Below are 21,876 nucleotides of genomic sequence, written 5' to 3'. Positions count from 1 at the left end.
TGTGCCACATTTTGACAACACATGCGTTCTATAACGTGACAGAAATTTTTTAAGCAGTTGAAGCAGCCGTACGTGATGGCTTTTAGTGGGTAAGCACACCATCTGTCTCGCTCGTGCGGAAAGAACTGCTTTCTGGATGGTGTAATTGATAATAATAGATAAGTAATGAATGGCACTGCACGTGAGCTTTTGCTTGTTTTCTCTTTCTACTTCTCTGTTTTTCTTCTTTCACACACACACAATATATATATATATATATATATATATATATATATATGTGTGTGTGTGTGTGTGTGTGTGTGTGTCTGTGTGTGTGTGTGTGTGTGTGTGTGTGTGTGTGTGTGTGTGTGTGTGTGTGTGTGTGTGTGTGTGTGTGTGTGTGTGTGTGTGTGTGTGTGTGTGTGTGTGTGTGTGTGTGTGTGTGTGTGTGTGTGTGTGTGTGTGTGTGTGTGTGTGTGTGTGTGTGTGTGTGTGTGTGTGTGTGTGTGTGTGTGTGTGTGTGTGTGTGTGTGTGTGTGTGTGTGTGTGTGTGTGTGTGTGTGTGTGTGTGTGTGTGAAAGTAGATGCGCTTTCACATAACAACTGTTTATTCTGCAGACTTTTCGACAGAAATCCCGTCTTTTTCAAGGCACAGGGCCTTGAAAAAGACGGTGTTCCCGTCGAAACGTCGGCAGAATAAACAGTTGTTATGTGAAAGCGCATCTACTTTCATATTCATAACCTTGCGGCAATTGAAGTTATTCTTCTATATATATATATATATATATATATATATATATATATATATATATATATATATATATATATATATATATATATATATATATATATATATATATATATATATATATATATAGTGTAGGCATTCATTAAGCACATCATCTATCTTTACACATATTCATCATCATGAGTGGTCGTCATCTTCTTCTGCTGTGGGGACTTGGCTTGTCAGAGTTCTGTGCCTTGGGCGTGGTCGCTTCATCGTGTCTTCCGGGCCTAATAAAGGTTGCCTTTACTGTTACATCACAAGTGGTGGAGTGTGCTCTACGATCTTCCGTCCTCTCCCAGCCCGATCTGCCTCCTGGAGCTGCGCTCAGGTCGTCGTTTGCACCAGGTGTCCGGTAACATGCCTCAGGACGAGCCAACCGGCGCTTCTGCGTCTACCTCCACGGCCCCGGCTACCACGGCCTATCCATCGTGGATTATCACCGCGCACCAGCGTGAGCCGCCCACGTTCGCCGGACTTCGAGGTAAAGATGTGGAAGATTGGTTGGACCAGTTCAATCGAGCGAGTTCCACTAACAACTGGGATGATCCTACCAAGCTTCGCCGTGTTTCTTTCTACCTCACGGGCGTAGCGAAAACATGGTTTTTCAATCATGAAACGGACATTACGGACTGGACGCGTTTCAAGCAACAGCTTCGCCAAATTTTCGGCACCCCGGCGGTTCGTTCAGCTCTCGCGAAGAAGACACTGGATTCTCGCAAGCAACAATGCGGTTAGTCCTACACATCGTACATAGAGGATGTGCTTGCTCTCTGTCACCGTTTTAGCACGTCCATGTCTGAATCAGAGAAAGTTCGTCATCTACTAAAAGGGATAGGCACGGTCGCGTTCAATGCCTTGGTCATTCAGAACCCGACTACGGTCGCTGACGTTGTTGCCACGTGCCAACGCCTGGAAGAACTTGAATACCAACGGTTACCGCCGGACAGCTCTGAAACCACTACCACGACTGATGCCTCATTGCGTGCCATGATCCGAGCGCTTATACGGGAAGAGCTACAATCTTTCGGCCTCTCAATGACAGCGAGTCCACCTCCCCCCTCCAACAATGTTTTGCGGGATGTTATCAAAGAGGAGTTGGCGTCCATGACCAGGCCAGCGTTTGTAGACACTCCAGTACCTCGACTCCAACCGACGTACGCACAAGTCCTCGCTGGCTCACCACCCGTGGTACAACCGATGCCCGCACACTCGACGCCTGTCCCGCTGGCTTCGTTAACTCCGAGTGTGACTAGCCAGCCCTTTCACCCACCGTGTCGGCCGCATCGTCCGATCTGTTATTACTGCGGCTATCGGGGCCACATTGCACGGGTCTGTCGGAAGCGTCAGCAGGACGAGCGTCGTGGACTCGACACCTACGGACGGGATGATGGGACAACCTGGTACGCTTTCCAACGTCGTCCTTATGATCCGCCGCTACGCCGCTCACCGTCTCCAACTGCGACATCTGAGCCAACCAGTTCCTACCGCTCTACTAGACGCCGCTCACCCTCACCCCTCCGCCATTCCACGTCTCCATTGCGACCTGTCTCGCAATTCACCAACCAACGCCCGGAAAACTAACCTCTGCAGCTTTTGGAGGAAAAGCTGCATCGAACAAAAAGACAGAAATTCCTCCAGTGCGTCCATATAATACGATAGCTGTTTTAATAGAAGGTGTGTACGTGGACGCATTAATAGACACTGGTGCCTCTTTGTCTGTGATTGATCGTTCTTTGTGCTCACGTCTACGAAAAGTCACCACCCCTTATGATAGACCTACACTGCACGCTGCTCAAGGGGACGCCATTAGACCTGCCGCTAATGGCACCGCTCGTGTTTTCATCGCTGGTATTCTTCATTTTGTACAATTTGCTGTGCTGAATTCGTGTGCCCACCAGATTATATTAGGCTGGGATTTTCTGTCTACGGCGAACGCTTCCATCTGCTGTAAAGAAAATGTTGTTCATACGATGGAAACTGACTATGCCCTGTATGCGGATGACAAGCCCGTTCGCTTGCTCGCTGCTGAAGAGACCGAGCTACCACCTGGTCATCAGCGGATAGTTGCCATCACTTCTAATGTGATCGACTCTGGTGACGTGTTTGTCCAACCATCTGCACGCTGTCTCGCAAGAGGTATAGCCGTTGCTTCAGGTCTAGCGCGATTCCACAATGGCTCCGGACTTCTCTACGCTACAAACCAGACTTCTGAGAAAATTCTCATTCCTAAAGGCACCACAATGGCTTGCATTTCTGAATCTCAACCTGTCTCTGTTGTCTCTCTTATGCCAGCGTGTTCTGACCTTCCTTCTATTGGACGTTCATTAAGCGTTTCTGTTCTTGCTGCGACTATTAGTCCAGAACTGACCTCTTCACAGACAGATGAGTTGCTTGCCTTGCTACAAAAGCATAGGAGATTGTTTGATGCCCATTCCTCATCTCTGGGACAGACGTCCATTATTAGGCATCGTATCCAAACCGATGGCACTTCCATCATGCGCCGTCGACCATATCGCGTCTCTTCATCCGAGCGTGAAATCATTGAACAAAATGTAGCCGATATGCTGCAACGGAACATTATACGTCCCTCCGCGAGTCCTTGGTCATCCCCTGTTGTTTTAGTAAGGAAAAAAGATGGCTCTGTGCGGTTTTGCGTGGACTACAGAGCACTTAATAAGATTACCCACAAGGATGTTTACCCCATGCCGCGCATAGACGATGCTTTGGATTCACTGCAAGTTGCTGAGTACTTTTCAAGCCTAGACCTGCGTTCAGGTTACTGGCAAATACCCATGCACGAGGATGACAAAGAAAAGACAGCGTTTTCAACACCAGATGGGCTGTATGAATTCAACGTCATGCCATTCGGCCTTTGCAATGCTCCAGCAACATTCGAGCGGATGATCGACACAGTTTTACGAGGCTTGAAGTGGAAGACTTGCTTGTGCTATTTAGACGATATCGTTATTTTCTCGTCAACCTTCCCTCAGCACTTGCAACGACTGGACGAAGTTCTTACGTGCCTTGCAAACGCAGGCCTTCAGCTGAACACCAAGAAGTGCCGTTTTGCGAGCAAGACGATTAAAGTGTTAGGCCACATCGTAAGCAAGGACGGTATTCGTCCCGATCCTGACAAGATTTCCGCTGTCCAACACTTCCCGCGTCCTGAAAAAGCCAAAGATTTGCGCACTTTCCTCGGCCTCGCTTCTTATTTTCGCCGATTCATTCGAGACTTCGCCTCAATAGCTTCACCATTGCACAAGTTGCTCGGATCAGGCGTCGCCTTTGTGTGGTCTCCTGAATGTGAAGCGGCGTTTGCCCAACTGAAGTGTGCACTCACATCCGAACCAGTCATCTGCCATTTCGACGAAACCGCGCCTACGCTCCTGCATACAGACGCTAGTGGTCGAGGCACTGGTGGAATTCTTCTACAGCGAGACAAATCTTCACGTGAGAAAGTCGTCGCATACGCGAGCCGTGCACTGACCCCTGCTGAAAAGAATTATACCATCACCGAACAGGAGTGCCTAGCGGTCGTATGGTCGATACAAAAGTTTCGACCTTATCTCCACGGCCGCCACTTTACTGTGGTTACGGACCATCACGCCTTGTGCTGGCTCTCGACAATCAAGAACTTGTCCGGCCGCCTCGGTCGCTGGATTCTTCGCTTACAAGAATACGACTTCACTATCACATACAAGTCGGGAAACAAGCATCAAGACGCCGACGCCCTTTCGCGTTGCCCGCTCTCTTCGGAGCCGCTTAACAAACCCGCCACTGCTGCACACGAGAAGCTTTCGGCCGTCTCTTCCCTACATGTTTCGTCATTAACTACTTTGGACCCAACTTCTCCAAGCGAGTGTGGTTTGTTCTTATCTCACCAACGTGCTGACCCTTACTGTCGCCGCATCATGGACCGTCTTGACGGGACTTGCCGGCCCCCTAACGCTCGTATTCGCCGACAGCTGACGCAATTCAAGCTCAACAACCACGTCCTGTACCGTCATATCTACCACCCTGATGGTCAACGCTGGGTGCCCGTTCTACCTCGCTCTCTTCGGGCTCAAGTCCTCAAGACATATCACGACGACATGTCTGCTGGACACATGGGCTTCCAGAAAACGTATGACCGCATAAGATGTCACTACTACTGGCCGGGCTTGTCCACCTGTGTCGCGAAGTACGTTGCCTCATGCGCCCTTTGTCAGCGTCGCAAGCTACCTACATCAACTCGAAGTGGACAATTACAACCGCTCCCGTGTCCCCTGCAACCATTCGAGGTAGTTGGCATTGACCTGTATGGTCCGCTTCCTATGACTGTCACGGGCAATCGTTGGATAGTTACAGCTGTCGACCACCTGACCCGCTACGCCGAAACAGCTCCCGTGCCTTCTGCATCAGCTTCGGAAGTGGCCGACTTCATCCTTCGAGCAATAATCCTTCGACACGGAGCTCCTCGTGTAATCCTGAGTGACCGTGGAAGAGTATTTCTTTCAGCACTCGTCGAAGAAGTGCTCAAGGCAGCCGGAACTACACACAAAACAAGCTCCAGTTACCATCCTCAGACAAACGGCCTGACTGAGCGATTCCATCGTACACTGTCAGACATGATTGCGATGTATATCGAACCCGACCACAGAAACTGGGACACCATTTTGCCATTTGTCACTTTTGCGTATAATACCTCTGTGCAGCGCACAACCGGTTACTCGCCGTTCTACCTCGTCCACGGTCGCTTCCCCTCTTCTTTCCTCGATGTTTCGTTCTTCTCTGCGCCTGTCAAACCATGTTCATCTTCAAGTGAAGAATACGTGTCTCGTCTACTTCATTGCCGCCAGCTGGCTCGCGTCAACACTGAAGCCAAGCAACAGGATCGCAAGCTTGAATATGATGCCTCCCATCGTGCCGTGTCTTTCAGCCCTGGCGACGAAGTCCTCCTTCTTACACCCATTCGCACTCCCGGACTGTGCGAGAAGTTTCAATTACGTTTTATTGGCCCCTACACTGTCTTGGAGCAAACGTCTCCTGTGAATTATCGCGTGGCACCCGTTCTTCTTCCGACGGACCGCCGCTACAGGGCAGCAGAAATAGTCCACGTATCCCGCATGAAGCCTTTCATACGGCGTTCATCTTCGCTTTAAAATGCGGCCAAGAACTGCGGTCAGGATGACCGCTTTCACGTGGGGGGGAAGTTAGTGTAGGCATTCATTAAGCACATCATCTATCTTTACACATATTCATCATCATGAGTGGTCGTCATCTTCTTCTGCTGTGGGGACTTGGCTTGTCTGAGTTCTGTGCCTTGGGCGTGGTCGCTTCATCGTGTCTTCCGGGCCTAATAAAGGTTGCCTTTACTGTTACATCACAATATATATATATATATATATATATATATATATATATATATATATATATATATATATATATATATATATATATATATATATATATATATTACGCACAATTCAGACGATGTAAGAATAACTATTTATTTGGGCTAAATCTAACTTCTGCCCGAAAAGTAAAGGAAAATGTAGCAGCGTTCCTAACAGGCGATCCGCAAAAGGAATCGATCTCCGAGGGGACCTCGAGCAATGCACCACTTCTTCTCGTCAGATCCCCATGCTGAGGAAGCGCGCACCGTCACGGCCTTTTCTTGTCTCATCATCGGGCCACTGTTGTCTTTGGGGGCACGCGTAGTTTGAATATTGCATCTGTCTTGCGTCATTATCCCTCCTCTAAGAACGCATGGTCCCGATGCGTAGAAGCAGTGTTGCTGACATGGTCTGAATGCATGGTCTCCACCGGAGAAATAGGTATTCCTCATGATCGGATGTGTATAGTTCGATGTTCATTGCCTGTCATAGTATGGCTTCATTCTGACCACATGCACGATTTCTATGTTCCTTCGGCGTCTCAATGAGCTCACTTGTTCTTCCGGTGACACCTCGTAGTTCAAGGAGCTGACGCGACGAAGAACTCGGCAAGGGCCGAAAGCGGCGCAGAAGCTTTTCAGAGAGGCCAGGCGTCCGCACGATAGTCCAAATCCAAACTCTGTCACCTGGTGCGTAGTCGACTCATCTCCGCCAAAGGTTGTAACGGTTTGCATCAATGCGTTGTTGTTGTTATTTTATGTGATGTCAAGCCAAATTCCATGCTTTTACGGCTCGCTGAATGAACTTGCTGATTTCAGGCTTGTGCTCTATATTGTCGCTTACAGGCAGCATTGCATCTACGGATGTGGTAACTATTCAACCACAGACTGGCTGGAATGGCGTCACTTAAGTAGTCTCCTGGACAGCAGTATTATAAGCGAAAGTGGCGTTCGGCAGTGTCTTCTCCCACGTACGGTGCTCCAAGTCAACGTAAATGGACAACATATCGGTTAGAATTTCGTTGAGTCGCTCGGTTAGCCAATTCGTTTGGCGGTGGTAAGCCGTTGTTCTTTTATGACATGTGTGAGTAAGTTTCATAATGCACTGCGTCAAATAGGTTGTGAATGCAGTTCCTAGATCCATGATAACCACCGTTGAGGCACCGAACCGTAGTACAATGTTAGTGACGAAAAATTCAGCGACTTCTATCCGTGCCCCTGGTGAGAGAGGCTGTCTCGGCATACCGGGTTAAGTAGTCTATCGCCACTACTATCCATCGGTTTCCCATTGAGGACGAAGGAAATGGACCAAGTAGATCCATTCCTACTTGTTCAAACGGAGGTTTAGGGGGTTGTATTGGTTGGAGAAACCTGCAGGTTTCAATGGACAGGCATTTTGCGTCTCTGGCAATCTCTACATGTCCTCACATAATGCTTTACAGCATCCAGTAACTTTGGCCAAAAGTACTTGTTGCTGATGCGAGCCAACTCACTCCGAGGTGCCCTGGTGCTGGGTCATCGTGGCAGGCTTTCAGGATTTTGGGTTGCAAGGCCGAAAAAACGACGAGTAGGAATTTCTCCCTGCTGTGCTCGAAGTTTCTCATGTATAAAACATTGTTTCTCATCAGGTACGACGACAATCGCTGGACGGAAACTCGAGAAACACGCACGGGTTGCTCTTCCAAATGCTTGATCAGCTGAAGCAACTCCACGTCAGATTGTTGATATTCAATCTTGTCTGCGGTGCTGATGGTTCCAAGAAACGGAAAGTCGTCTCCATCTTCCACAGGTATAGATTCCACTGGTGCGCGTGACAGGCAATCTGCATCGCTATGCTTGTGACCGGACTTGTACACGACTGTTATGTCCTATTCTTGCAGTCTGAAGCTCCATCTAGCAAGTCGCCCAGAAGGTCATTTAGGCCTGCGAGCCAGCACAGTGAGTGATGATCGCTCACTGCTCGAAATGGTCTACCCTACAAGTACGGTCGGAATTTTTGTATGGCCCATATTACCACCAGACATTCCTTTTCCGTAGCCGAGTAATTCATTTCAGCTCTCTAAAGAGTGCGACCAGCATATGCGACCACTCGTTCCTCTCCGTTTTGCAACTGCACAAGGACAGCGCCTAGTCCAAAATTGCTTGTGTCTGTGTGAATCTCTGTTTCGGCTTCTTCGTGGAAATGGGCAAGGACGGGGTGGTTTAGGAGTCACTGTCGCAGCTCATTGAACGCGTCCAGGTAAAAGGTGCGTCTTCTTTCGTCAGTCGAGTTAGTGAATCCGCAATCTTCAAAAAATCTTCGAGGAATCTTCTGTAATAGGCACAAAGTCCAGAGAATCGTCTGACAGCCCTTTTATCTATCGGTCTAGTAAACTTTTTTACAGCTGCTGTCTTTTCGGGGTCATGTCGAATGCCTTCAGAGCTAAGCACATGACCGAGGAAAAGCAGTTCATGACAACCAAAATGGCACTTTTGGGGTTTTATCGTCAGCCCTGCTAACCTAATTGCTTCGAGCACAGTCCGTAGTCGTTCCACATGCTGATCGAAGGTGGCCGAAAAGATCACGACGTCATTGAGATAAAAACAAGGCAGGACTGTCATTTTAACCCGGACAGCACAGTGTTCATCATCCGCTGAAATGTGGCGGATGCGGAATACAGGCCAAATGGGAGTGCCTTTAACTCATATAACGCATTTGGGGTGACGAAAGTAGTTTTCTCGTAATCTCATTCATCCACCTCTATCTCCCGGTATCCGCTCTTGAGGTCTAGAGAGGGAAAGAATTTCGCATGCCGTAGTCTGTCAAGGGTGTCATTGATCTTTGGAAGAGGATAGACATCCCGCTTTGTGACGACGTTCAATTTTCGGTAGTCGACGCAGAAGCGCTAAGTCTGGTCCTTTTTCTTTACCAGCACTATGTGAGGCCCATGGGTTGGCCGATGGTTGAATTACGTCGTCTCTAAGCATTTGTTTACCTTGGCCTCTGATGACTTCTCTTTTTTTTTTTTTGGTGACACTTGGTACGGGTGCTGGCAAATAGGTCTAACAGGATTGATCGATTATGATGCGGTGTTTGGTTATGGATGTTCTTTGCACTTTCAACGACGTGGAAAAACACGAGCCGTACTCCCGCATAAGGCTCTCGATTTTCTGTTTCTGCTTCGGTGATAGGGCTGCTTTGATGTGAATAGATGCGAGTATGGAATCTATGCCGTCAAGGTGTAGTGGTTCAGTCTCGGAAGAATTCAAATCCATAATTGGAACGTAATCGTGCAAGTGACCAACAACAGTTTCCTTCGCAATATGTTGCACCTCATTTCGGAAATTTGTCAGGAAGACATTCGTACACCCTTCACGCAGCCGTACAATACCTCTTGCTGCACAGATCCCTTTCTCAAATAATAGCCCAGTATTGCTTTCTGCCATTCTTTCATAGTCGTCGTATACATTGCTTTTTACGGTGACAACGATGATGCATCTTGGAGGTTGTTACGCTTGGGAGTCCACGCCGACGCCAATGCCTCTGCAAAGGCAATCTGTGTCAAGGCCAGCAATCGAGCCCGCCTGACATGATCGACTGAATGACGTCATCAAGCGGCAGCACCAGTCTGTCACGCAACGCACAGCAAGCTCCCTCAGCCCACGAGCCTGTTGAATGAATCGGCACCTTCCAGTCTGGCAAGTCTCATGCAATTCGTGGGAACGTCACTCGTCCGTGGTTGCAACCACGCGCAGCGGCTCCGGATTGGATTAGCATGACGCGGCCCAGCAGCAGGTCCCCATTGAAGGATTTTGACATCACGGCCAGTGGTGCTTCTGGTTAGACGTTTCGTGACTCAAAGGATCCACCTGGTGCCTATAAAAAAGCCCTGCAGCGCGTCGCCAGCAGTATACCTATGTGTCAGAGAGGCATCTTGTTGCTTCGAGCCCCTTTCGCAGTGGGCGCGCCCGGTGTTCTTGGCAGCGGCGAGTTTCGTGGCGCATTTCGTAACCTTGTCGGCGGTGCACTTCGTAACAGCTGTCGGCCCCAGTGCCGAATATGTAACGCCTCTATTTCTATGCTGTACATAACCTTGACTTAACTCACCGTCGTCTCGTCCGCTCGTCTATCAGCTCTGCACGGAAGCAGTCGCGCGCTGAGTAACACACGCTACCAAACGGCTGGTGACCGTGTCGGCGGAGTTCAGAGCAGTGGCGCCTTCAGGACCGTGTTGGCGTCTCGGCTTCGTAACAAGGTACTGTTACATCGTCACCTGCAATCTGGGGCGCATCGAATCGTTTTTCACTCTCGAATGACGCGATGGCGTGTTTGGTCGAGAACGAGATGCACGTTTTTTGCAAGTTTATAACTGCGCCATTGGCCTGCAAGAACTCCATTCCAATAACTACATCTCTTGAACACTCCGACAGGACAATGAAACTGGCCACGTAGGAGATGCCGCGTATTTCGACTCTAGAGGCACACATTCCTGCAGGATCGATAAGGTGTCCCCCGGCGGTTCGCTCTTGTGGTCCTATCCTGGAGATCAGCACTTTTTTCAGCGTTCTGTCAAGTCCCTTGCTCATGATGGGATAGTCTGCGCCTGTGTCTACCGAAGCATTTGTTTCGTAGCCGTCTATAAGTACCGACAAATCAGAAGCGACGTTACCGTTTCCGCACGTAGTCTCGTGTCTATCGTCACATTTTGAAATCAGCACTGGAGGTTGTTTTCTTGTGTCGGCAGCAGTTTTACCTCCACAGGTCTCCGATTCTAGTTTTTCCGAAGCGGGCTTTGGGGAAGTTGCCTCGGAGAGTTTAAAGATGGGTGTGGACTTGGTGACCGATACCTCAGTGGTGCTGTCGACCGAGATTCATGCTGCTGCCAGGAGTTTGTACCTTGACGCGTTGACAAGTATCCTCCTCGATTTCAAAAGGCCGTTCTCCATTCTTTAAACATGCAGCGTTTATGAGAAAACCCCGAAGTCTAGCTCGGTGATATTCACACATCCGGTAAAGATGGCCAGCTTCGCCGCAGTGATAACAAAGTGGAATTCAATCAGGAGTGCGCCATATATCAGCTTTTCGGATCCTCGTCTCAGCTGGGGACGGCATGAATCGAGGTTTCGGCAGATGGGCGGTTGCTGCGGTGAATTAGGGTCCAGGGGCAACGAAAGGAGGTACAGGGGCGGCTCTCAGCACCTTGGCGTACGAGACTGCGGGCTGCATGAGAACCAACGCTTGAACCGACTGTGCTTGAGGCTGCTGCTCATGGACTGCCTGTCTGACTTCCTCCCGAACAACTTCCGCTAACGACGAGACCGTTGAGGGGTTGCCGTTTAGCTTCTGGAGCTCTTCTCGAACCACCGATCGAATATCTCTCGTAACACGTCGATGCCATTCCCGAAGACTGCTGACACCGCGTCTACAGATGCGACGTTCCCATCTCGATTGTAGTGCCTCGCTCGCTGTTGCAGAGTCTTTTCAACCGCTGTCACCTCGGTACGAAATTCGGCGACGTTCCACGGGGAGCATCGGAGCAAACCAGTGAAAATCTCTTGCTTCACCCCGTGCATCAGGTGCCGAAGTTTTTTGTCCTCGCTCATATTTTGATCAGACAGGCGAAATAACCGGCACATGTCTTCCACATACATTGCGACGCTTTCTTTTTTGCGCTGGTTTCTTGCTTGCAAGGCAGCTTCAGCTCTTTCTTTCCGGTCTGTGCTCGGGTATGTGACCAGCAGCTCCCGTCGGGAGTCATCCCACGACTGAATGGCACCTTCATGGTTTTCGAACCACGTTCGTGTGCTGCCTGCAACGCTAAATAAACGCGGCGGAGCTTCCGTTCCTGGGTCCATCTGTTGCAGTTGGCGCGCGCTCAATAGCCTGCAGCCAACCCTCGGCGTCTTCATGAGGATAGCCATGAAAAGGGTCGGGCGTCCGTGGCTCATCGGCAATGACGTGGGTGCAGCGACTGGACACGAAACGACGTACGCGGCAGTGGTTGGATACGACATTTCAGTACTCTCACCGGAGACGGCTGGAGACCCTCTAGGCTTTGGTGGCAGGGGAAATTCCGGCGGCTCACCACGTAGACGACGGCTGGCGCTGATGAACTGGCGTGAGCTCGGTTGGCGCGACTGGTCGTGGTTCCGGGCTGCTTCCTCGAATTCCAACGGGTTTGGGATCATTACTCGGCTCCTCCACTATAATCGTTACGCAAAATCCAGATGTAAGAATAATTATTCATTGGGGCTAACTTGTGCCCGAAAAGTAAAGAAAAATGTAGCAGCGTTTCTAACAGGCAATCCACAAAAAGAATCTTGTCTTGTCTTGTCGCCTAGAAGATATTGGCTCATACCTACAAGGGGGACCGGCCACACTGTACCTAAAATAGAAAATTTTTATACAACGCTTGCTATAAAAGAAAGAAATCAGATAAGAACAATGTTCCGTTCAAAAAACGTGAAACAGTGCAGAAGAATAAGATAAACCAGAATATACAAAACAAATTAGCAAGAATGAAGAATTGGATGTATCTGGCATTACCATTAGCAGCGTATCCTTCCGGTTGCCTGAATGAATTTATGTAGCGCTGACAGAATAGCACTGCGGCCCGCACCCAACTGACTGGCTCCAAACGATAAAAGGGTGGATGTATTAACTGGCAATCCGAGCATAACAATCGGTCTCTCAAGCATTATTCGGCACAGTGAGGTGAAGCGGTGGCATGTGAAAAGAAAGTGATTATTGTTTCCGGTTCATTTCAAACTGCACAAAGGTTAGTTAATGAAAACCCTGATCTGTGGAGATAAAAATTTAACCGAGGAACTCTATAGCGAAAGCTTGTGAGGGTCAAATCACATTGACAAGAAATGCATTTTGCGGAGTTCCATGTAGAATTGCAAGTGCCGAAATTCATCAGATTGTAGGAGCGATGTTTCGTTGATTTTTAAGATTAGCAGGCATTTGAATTGTTTGGCATTAATAAAAGGAAACTGTGTAGATACTAGCACCACCAGGAAACTTAAAGCTACCGAAGCGAGCGAATCAGCTATTTCATTTGGTGCAATTCCTCCAGCATGCCCAAGGACCCAAATAAACCCTACTTCTGATAGGCTGCGCGGTACGAGAGACCAAAATATCCTGAGAAGAGGAGACTGCTTTGCGGACGTTAGATGTGTACAAGCAGACAAAGCATCCGAAATTATAATAGCTTTTTAGTGCTGCGAATTTAGTTTTCGAAGAGCCAATATAATAGCCAGAAATTATGCGAGATAAATTGGTGTGAAGTCAGGCAATCGGAGTGCAAAAGGCCAATTAAGATGATGAGAAAAAATACCTACTCCAGCCTTCTGAACATTTTGCGTTGCGTCCGTCGAAATTACTAAGTAATTGGGAAAATGACTAAGATCGTCTTGAAGGAGGCCCTCCAGAACATGCTTTGGAAGTAACTTGGCATTTTTTGGGAAAATGTCATAGAAAATTAAGTCAACTGGCACCGAGCATAGGGTTTGGGGGGTTAAATGCCGTAGGGAAACGTGAAGATTTGATAACAGAGACTCAACGAAAATGGCTTGGGGTCTTTGATAACGAAACCATTGGCGCTTAAAGAAAGAAACTGGATATTTGATGAAAACTGTCTTTGAACAGGAGAGGGGCACATCGTAGAGTTTTAAAAATGTTTGCGCGGTAAGCTGTCAAAATCTAGCACCAAGTGGAGTGATTCGAGCTTCCAAATAAAGCACGCTATTCGCGACACACCTAGCTAGCCCGAGACACAGCCGCAGCGCTTGCCTTTCTAGCAATATGATAGGTCTTAATTTGTACTCAGCACTTCCGGAAAACAGAACGCAACCAAACTCCAGAATTGGGCGTACGTAAAGTTTGTATATCATACGTAAAGTATCCCTGCACATCCCTGATTAAATACTGTGATCCATGTGCTAATCTGTACGCATCTATCAAAGAGAATTGCTGGACCAAGCGACGCAAGCTCGCTTGCGTTCGTGTCAGGTCCACTGTCATCCCACATTCTGTGCAGCAGCTCTCATATCTAATACAGACCGACTTCTCTTCATTCTTCTGATTAAACTTCTTCTTTTTCTTCATGCCTAAGACACGGTTAAAATGTCTGGTCAGTATTACATGCTGACCATCAAGAAAATACAGCCCTGAATAAACTGAAGCTTTGTAGGCAGCAACAAGTCGTGCTGTTTTCGGACAGTAAGCCCGCTTTGCAGCGACTAAAACATGAATTACTTTTGGATCTATGCACTCAAAGATCACTGCGAATCCTTAAAGACCTGCATGGCATTGGTATAAACATTAACTTTCAACGGATTCCATCACATCTAAGTATAGCGGGTAATGAGGTGGCTGACAGACTTGCCCGGAGTGCTCTGGAGCTTACACCAACGAAGAAGGCTCCCAAAGACAATAAGGGTATTTTACGAGAGGCTGTCAATAAGCATGTTCACTCGTTATGGCTGACGCCTCACCAGCCATGTGTGACACAAGGGCTATCAAGGGAAGAGGCCTGCTTACTTCATCGCATCCGAACGAGATCAAAGCGTACACCAGCATGACTCCACAAGATCAGACTCTCCATGACGCCCTGGTGCTCGAAGTGCAAGGAAAACGGTGATGTAGAATACTATTTGCCTAAATGTCGTGAGCTTAAGAAGGAACGGCAAATTTTATTTTAGGAACTGCAACAGTTAGGCTCGCCATGTGACAGCGTGACTGGTATTGTGTTTCCGCGTGGTTCCTCGATCTTCAGGAAGCAGGTGTCGCGACTTCTCTTAAAATTTTTGATTGCTACAGACCCCACATGCGACTGGTGATAAGTGACAAATATGTTTAAGGGTATAGTGCAGCGAGTTAGAGTACCGGCACAATACTGCAAGTGGAATAGCATAAAGGCCGCCGTCTTATGCAGGGTTACGTCGCACTATGCATGATTTTTATTTTAAAAGCCTGCTCGTGTTTAGTTAAAAAAACAAAGAACATTCGCTACAACTAGCAAAGAGAAAACCGGGTGGGCCAATTGCCTGCAAATTATGCAAGGCTAGATCCGCCGGCTACCTACCACATCCTCAACCTCAATCTCAAGGTGCAGGTCCCAAAAATAGTCATTACACTTTGCTGCTTGAGCTGGTCCATCAGTATACAGAATGCGTAGCATGAATGACGGCATATTCCACCATGAAAAACGTGGCAAACTCGAAAAAGAATGTGTTTAGAACAAATTTTCGACAATTTAGAATACGGTGTACTCCACTATGGGAGGGCTTTGAGCTTTCCCAATATGTGTGTAGAGAAATTTATTCTCACGAACAGTGAACGCCAATTCCAATCCAAAAACATCGCGGCGGAACATAACATGCTCGGACACACCCAAAAATTGTTACAAAAAGGAATGCATGTGTGAATAGAATAAGTTGTTAACAATTTAGAATACTTCGTACTCTACTATGGGAGCGCAGTAGCCGTCCCGTCAACCTCAAATTTCATGTGTGTTTATAAAAAGTAGTTAACGATTTAGAGTACTATGTACTCAACTATGGGAGAGCATAAAGTGGTCCCGAGGGCCCTTACACTTGATGAGGCCGAGCTGACAAAAATTTTAGCCTCAGCTGTCAGGATGACAGCTGTGTGTTAAGAAAAAAGTGGTTCAAGATTTAGAGTTGCGTTGAAAAAATATAAACGACTTCGAGTACTTCGTACTCAACTATGGAAGAGCACTGAGCTGTCCCGCTAAAACTTTTATGTTTAGAAAAAATTGTTCAACGATTTAGAGTACTTCGTACTCTACTATAGGAGAGCAGAAAGCCGTCCCACTACATATAAGACTCACGAGGTCGAGAAATCCTGGTCCGGGGGGGGGGGGGGGAGTAGAAAAAGGAGGTAACGATTTAGAGCACACTGCGAAATGATTCAATGTCATTTATTACAAACAAGTCGCCCAGATAAAGGACACAGTGGCTCAAGTCATCCTGAAGAGCCTCTGTGATATACCCCGTTACATTGCAGGTTTCGGCGGCCTAATCAGGATATCTTTTCTTGTAACCTGCACAATAAAGAAACTTCGGAAAAAAATTATAGTTTCCTCTCTATGCTTTAAGCGAGCCACTACAATGTAGGGAAAGTACACTGACCTGCGGCTTTTAAATGTCGGTTAGAAACAAGGGGCAGAATCTACCAAAAGAGTCACAGTTAGCCGTAACAATCATCGAATGAACGAACTAATTTATGAATGAATGAATGAATGAATGAATGAATGAATGAATGAATGAATGAATGAATGAATGAATGAATGAATGAAAATGGACGGAAAATCTCCTCTGGGCATTGTGAAATTAAGTATATTTAAATTCATTGCAGTTGTCCAGGATATGCGTAATGAGAAGAGCTTTATTAAAAGAGTACAGCGTTGTTGTTTTTTTTGGGGGGGGGGGGGAGGGGGGGTAGCGGCACTGGCTAGGCGTTTTTGACCACCTTTCTGGCATTCGTCGGCGTCTGTATTGCGCCCGACAGCCGCATGCCGGAACCTCCACGACATTGGCATCAGATTTTCGCAATGTCTAAATTTTGCATTTATGTACGATTCTGCACTTCAGCTTTAGATATTGTTTTCGAGAGGCTATTACTCCACTACCATGAAATTTAACAAAGTTCTCACGAAAAATGCCCTTATTTTGCATTCATTTTCCACTGCGCATACAACGCGCTCATATGCATCCGTTACTCACACATTCCTCAGTTGTAGGTTCAGAAACGGTGGAGGCCCCTGAGCATGATCTCATCACACGGAAGCATTTCATCAGCCTTTATTGGCAAATACCTTCCGCAGAATAGCGAGCCTATTGTGACCCCAATGCCCGAGCAGCAAGTTTATATTACTTCGCCTCCTACTGAGCGCTCATCAAGGTTTGGAATAGTCCCACAGTAACTGCATCCCGAGACCACCTATTAAACGCCAATTTGGAAGTTAGCTTTTGCTGCGTGTAAGTTTTTCTTTAGGGGGATAGAGACTGCCATCCACATGTCCGATCATGACTCGCCCAAAGAGATCTAAAGAAATTGGTTCCAAATCCGCATGTTACACCGCAAATGTAGTCGAAATACGATAGTCTTGCGTCTGATGAGAGTGAACATAACGTTTATTTAATGTTCTGCACAAGAAAATCGGTTAAAGGTATTCTGGAGGCGCTGCATTAGATTGCCTCGAGCATGTAGCGGAGACGAACGAGCGCATCGAGGCACAATAGATACAAGCGCATCTGGCAGTTATCTTCGAAAACGAAGGCGTGCAGCCCGCGGAGAAAGATGCGCGCCAGTCTCGGAGGTGATAAGGTGCGGAACGCAAAGCGACGGACAGGTGCCACCACCGTGACGTCGTAGCAAAGCGTTGGAAACAGCTTTTTGAGCATCGCGTTGCACTGTCAACGCAGCGCGATAAACGCTACATTCCTTAGAGTTGCTTCTGTGTGCCTCTTCTAGTATAAAGGCAGACATACAAAACATAGACGTGTTGTTATGGCACCTCAGATATGCGCAATAATTGCTTTTAATTGACAATCGCACAACTATGAACGCTAAACCTTGAGCGATATTGGTGGGCGCTGAGAATGGGGTTGGCCGTTTGGTGCCGTGTGAAGTATCGTTAGGGTGGATAAACAGACAAATGTACAGACAGACAGACAGACAGACAGACAGACAGACAGACAGACAGACAGACAGACAGACAGACAGACAGACAGACAGATCAAAATTCCTCTGTCGAACGTCCCCAAGAAAGACTATCGTCTTCAAAATTCTGGAGTGGAGGCTCCCGCAATACATTGCCAGCAGCAGCAAAGCCAGCGTTTGCCCTCCAAAGATCTCAGAAACATGCCATTTTTTGGTTGTGGCCACTTAGACATCAAGTGGCTTTAACTTGTTAGTCTGAAGGCTGCGTTAATTATAAATTCAAGGATAGTTGTTTCTGAAGAAATAATCCGCAGATACTAGTATCGGCAACTTAATCTCCAATAAAAGTTGCCTTGAATACCAGGCTTACTGAAGAAATCTAGTAACACAAGTACGAGTTTGAGCACTATCTCAGCAGAAGAAGTTGCCATGTTAAACTCGTTGCGCGTGCGAGGAAAACACTCCTTCTCAATCGCCGAACGCCAACAGCTCATCATGCCCCTAGTAAGATGGCTGCCGCAGCCACCATGTTACGCTTGGCATGGCTTCACTCAGGGGGCCAAGAATTTACACTCCAGCAATTTTTTTAAGCCTCCTTGGACTCGCCCCTCTTCCACGGTACATCAGCTCAAGGAGGGGAGTGACGTTTTTAGCCTTCCTCACCCAAAACCGGATCTTGACGGTGGCGCCGCTCGTGGTTTCGCGAGACGTTCCGTGGGCGGCGGACACTGATGCCAGTCCTAAAGATTTATCGCAAGATCTGAGGATCTTGTACCTCTTCCAGTGATATGGTGCCTTTTGTTGAATCTAGGGATTTTCGTAAGGCTCTGGAAATGTCAAATTACGTGGTCTGATAAGAGAATAATTTTGTAATCTCGCTCTTCACCCTAAGAAGACTGCAAAAAATGGTAACTTCAGCTATTTCACGAGCTTTCTATTTAAGAGTCTTAGTGTTCTGGTGGTCCAACAGAAGGGGATAGCAGTTTTGTAACGCGAGATTATCATATGCTGAATACTAGGGGAAATGAAACTCTGTTGTCGTAACAGTTCAGGATGCACGAGGATATTATGAGCGCTTTGAGTGATTGCTGTTCGGTAAAAAAAAGGGCAGATCCCACGTACGTTCGAAATCGATGTATGCGAAGCATTTGGAGGGATCGTGACTGTGTTGTAATTATATTATTAAACTCAACGCTCCTTAAGGCACGGGTCTGTCTATTCCTTGTATACTGTCCACTTGTTTGTCCATGACTTGTTTGTAGACTTGTTGTACACTTGTACATTGCGGGCAATGAAGAAGTGGATGGCCTTGCTTCGTCATGCAACCATGATGGCTGTAACTGTCCGGGAATTCTATGTACGATGGACAACGCTCGTCTGCTTATAGGCCGACACCTCCTAAAGCAGCACCCAGACCAGCGTGAAGCGAATGGATCGTTCCCTCCCCGTGTTTGTGGCCGTGGCTTGCCTCGTCGTTCCCGAGCGCTGTTGTACAAACTAAGAGTGGGCTCTGTGCTGGTGCGTAAACGGTTACACCGTGAAGGGCGTGTGGACAGTCCGTTGTGTGCAGCTTGTGGCTCCTGTGAAACACTTGAGCATCTCGTAGTGCACTGTCCCACATTTGCTACGCAGCGGTCTTTTCTGATTAAGGAATACAAATTCCTAGGACTTAAAGTGCGCGACCCTAGACGACAACCTCTGCCCGAGTGTTAGGGCGTCCTGACGTGACCAGGCCTACCGAGCTCTCCTTACAATTATGAACCAAACGGACCTGGCCACCCGTTTATAGACTATCTTCTTTTTCCTTTTTTATTATTTTTTATTTATGTTTTTACTCATACTCGCCGAAGTCTTCGTCATTTTTCCCTTCCTCATCTTCTTTCCTCTTTCTTCCCTCTAATCTTTGTTTCCTCTGTTTCTTCCCTCCTCCCAAAATAGTGAGCAGGCGTTGTGCCCCTCCAGGTGGCAGTTGTCAGCTTGCTCTTTCCCTCTTTCCTCTGGGTCCTTGTGCATCCGTGTATGCAAATCAAATAAAATAAATAAATGACCGCCTATAGCTTCACCTTTGCAAACTGCCCACTACTTCGTCCTTGCAAACATCCGACTACGCCCCATCATCAATCCTCCACTTCACAGACCATAAATGAAGCGGGGACGGAAGCGACGTCTACCACTTACGAATGTAGAGAGGAAGAAGATTATGTGCTGCAGTTTGTCACGACGTTGGCAAGAGGAGCCGAGCGCGACCTGTTGGTCCTAGAACTGTGATTCCTGTGTAGGTTGCTGCACATAATCATCTTCCTCTATACTTGAATATTAAAACTTCTTTTATAAATATATACACTATTTGTCACATCAAGTCGCCCACTACGTGATATTTGCGGATAGTTCACGGTTTAGCGGGGAAACCCTCCAGCGCTTCGCCACACTCATCATCATTCACTCCATGGATATGCCGTGATTTTTTGAGCGATACACTACTAAATTATATTGAAGATATGCACAAATGTTGTACGCACATACATATATTGAACAGTCGCATTTTAACTGTTGCGTAACCATGTTAACAGCCACATGTGTATTGGCAACCCCAGAAGCAGTGAGGTAATACGAAGCGCTTGTGCCAGCGAGGATGGCGGCCCTGGACACTGCTAAATAAATGAGCTTCATTGGATGGCGCTTCAATACCATTTTCGTTAACCCGACTTGACAGCTCTATGATAGATCTACGTATGTACCATTTATAAAATTTGATAGCCAGCACCACAACCACGATTGACGTTTCACGAACATTACGGTCTACTTACAAAAGTTCCGTGACATGGCGTGAATCTGTGGTAGAATACTTGATTTCCGAGCAGAATCCTGGTGTTCTAATACTGCGAGGACCATAATATTTCTTCTTCGCGTCCATCAGGGTCAATGCTGCTGATACCAGCTTTTAGGAATGGAGCTCCTCAAGGCCGATCCATGGTTGGCACTCATCACACCGTACAAAATTCAAACATAAACTGAACAGCTCCTCAATAAAAAAGAAAACATGTGTGTGAACAACTGACTCTATGTGTAATCAACTTTACATACATGTACAACTGTTGTACAACTGCACAACACATGATCACACGCACCGTCCGTCCGTCCATGCATGCATCTCTCCGTTAATTCGTCCACGCGTCCATCCATCTGTGCATCCATCTGCCCGTCCATCCATCAGTGCGTCGGTCCGTGCATCCTACCGTCCATGCCTCCATGCATACGTCCACTTGTCTATCCGTCCGTTCGTGCATCCATCCACCCATCTGTCCGTTCTTTATACAAGTCGGCGACTTCAGCGTAGACATCATGGACCCCAGGAACTGTAGCTTCGCCCACTCGTCGTCATACACTTCGTGGATATGCACTATTTTTTTTTCTCAGCGCTCGTGAATTAAGATTACCTATATACGTTCGCGCTGCTCTTTAGCTCATGTGCACTTGCCAGTAACTTTGAGTGCATTACCCTTAGCTAAAGTTCATCTTAACCCGACGTCATGGCAGTATTGTTACAATACATATGTAATCTTTATAAAATTGGATAGCCATGTGACGCTTCACGGTCTGTTTGAAAAGTAGTTGTGACCTGCATGACATGGCTCTGTGATAGAATGCTTGGACGCCCCGTAGAATGCTGGGGTTCGGTTCCTCCTGGGTTGCTGACATTTTTTCTTTACATTCGTCGGGTCCATGCAGCCGATGTCAGCTTTTCCTCAACGCTCACGCGTTCAAATTACGCGCCGTTCCTACGGGTAGATATGAGCTGTCGAACACATGTGGCATACCCGCATACCAGTGGCACATAACCACCCGCGCGGTATGTGCCACTGACCAGCGGAAAGTGTTTTACGACGTGTGCGATGCAATCGTGACATTATTCAAGCCATGACCAGCGAGCCCCTTTCATCAAACCGTCTTACCCTATCCTACTCATATTGGTTTACCCCTTGTTAAAGGGGTGATCATGAGAGCACCCAGACGTAGATAGATAGATAGATAGATAGATAGATAGATAGATAGATAGATAGA

Source organism: Rhipicephalus microplus, chromosome 3 (assembly GCF_043290135.1).
Source record: "Rhipicephalus microplus isolate Deutch F79 chromosome 3, USDA_Rmic, whole genome shotgun sequence".
NCBI lineage: Eukaryota > Metazoa > Arthropoda > Arachnida > Ixodida > Ixodidae > Rhipicephalus > Rhipicephalus microplus.
This window is presented reverse-complemented; position numbering follows the sequence as displayed.